Source organism: Apium graveolens, chromosome 10, assembly GCF_009905375.1.
Source record: "Apium graveolens cultivar Ventura chromosome 10, ASM990537v1, whole genome shotgun sequence".
NCBI classification, from domain to species: domain Eukaryota; kingdom Viridiplantae; phylum Streptophyta; class Magnoliopsida; order Apiales; family Apiaceae; genus Apium; species Apium graveolens.
In genome coordinates, this window is record NC_133656.1 from 147,648,462 (window position 1) to 147,650,095 (window position 1,634).

A 1,634-nucleotide genomic window follows, 5' to 3' on the forward strand; every position below is an offset into this window, starting at 1 on the left:
AATACATTTTTCATAATAATAATACATTCAGTACTCTTTAACAAAAATGATTAACAAACCTGTACTATTATAACACCGAAAACATATAGGCGGTTTACTACTCCATAGAGAGTATTTTAACTTTTCAACAAAATTTAATATAAAATTTATTAAATTTATTCAAGGAAATTATACATTTTTCCAATCAATTATGAAAAGAAAATTTCTAATTTAATATAAAACAGAGATGGTTTATTTGAACAAGAGAAGTAAAAGAAAGTAATTGATGCTCTGTACTTTAACTAAAGCAATAATTTTTTAACTCCATTCATTAGTTCCCCTTTGCTCTTACTCACTCCCCTTAACTAAAATTAGGGTTATACGGAGCTGCCAAACTACAACTCCTGTGCACTAAATTCTGGTGAGTAGAAGAGGGTGGGATACACACATAATCTTTATTAACATATTTTTTTACTTCATTTATTATAAGTTTCATTAAGGCACCTGCTGTAACCTAATTTCTTACAGGTATTCATTGCAATGTCGTTCTCCAAATCTCCCATGTTTGATGGATTAAATGATTCAATAACTAATTGGATTATTCAGGTACGAGCTCAGTGTATCTGGAAAGGAGTAACAATGAAAACTAAGGAATTTCGGGGATATAATATCATTTTTTCGACGATACAGTAAGACCTCTGTACCTAATTAACATAGCCATTAATGAATGTATGTATCCCAATATATGCATATAATATTCCTCTATACTTCATTGTAATGTAGAATTGTAGGATACACGCCTTCATTGCACCACAGATATGTCCCAAATTTGAGGAGGACCTGCAAGAAGGATGCATTTATATTATCAGAAATTTCTCCGTCAAGTATTATAGTGGAGATGAAACTAATAGGGCAATTAGGAATGAGAAACATATATATTTCAATCAAGAAACTACTCTTAAGAAAGACTCTGAGACGAGAATTGAAATAGAACCGCAAAGTTTTAATTTGTTTCTTTTATCAGACGTGGATAAAATGAAAGGAGACAATCGGTTCCTCATTGGTATGTCCCCCTTCAAATATTTATTTCAATTAATTAATTATCGAGATTAAAATTGTATGCTAAATTAGATTCATTTTCCTTCTTAGATGTTGTTGGGGTATTGGAGGATAGTCCTACGAAGATTGCTTACAGAAAGGATGAGGCGGAGAAGCATAATGTCAAATTTACATTAACTGATGGAAGGTATTACTGGACAATTACTCTACATTTTCTATAGTGAACGAACATACATGACAATATTAAGGATTTCAAATTTCTTTTTGTAGGTGCTATGTCAATGTTACCTTTTTCAATGAGTTTGGAGAATCGTTTCTGAATGCACTTAAATGGGAAGTTCAAAAACCAATAATAGTAACTATCGCAAGTGCAAAAATCAATGAATGGAATGCTACGTGATATTCTTCAATTTTTACTTCACATTGCTAAACCGTTAATAAAACTGAATTTTATTTTGATATAGATGAGGTGTGCCTCACCAATTATCCGGCCACAAGATTCTACATCAATAACAAACATCCGAGTGTACTAAGATTGCGCAACAGGTGATTTATTGAAAATTTTAAATAATATAATTCAATGCATATGGAAATCT

At 31.1% G+C, this 1,634-nt stretch overlaps 1 long non-coding RNA gene across 1 annotated transcript; it reads left to right on the forward strand.

The window, feature by feature from the left end:
* Window positions 1-558: 558 nt before the first annotated feature.
* On the forward strand, window positions 559-1,224 carry LOC141690026 (uncharacterized). Its single transcript, XR_012562639.1, has 3 exons — window positions 559-668; window positions 763-1,042; window positions 1,129-1,224. It is a non-coding gene; the product is annotated as an uncharacterized LOC141690026 (long non-coding RNA).
* The last annotated feature ends 410 nt before the right edge of the window (window positions 1,225-1,634 follow it).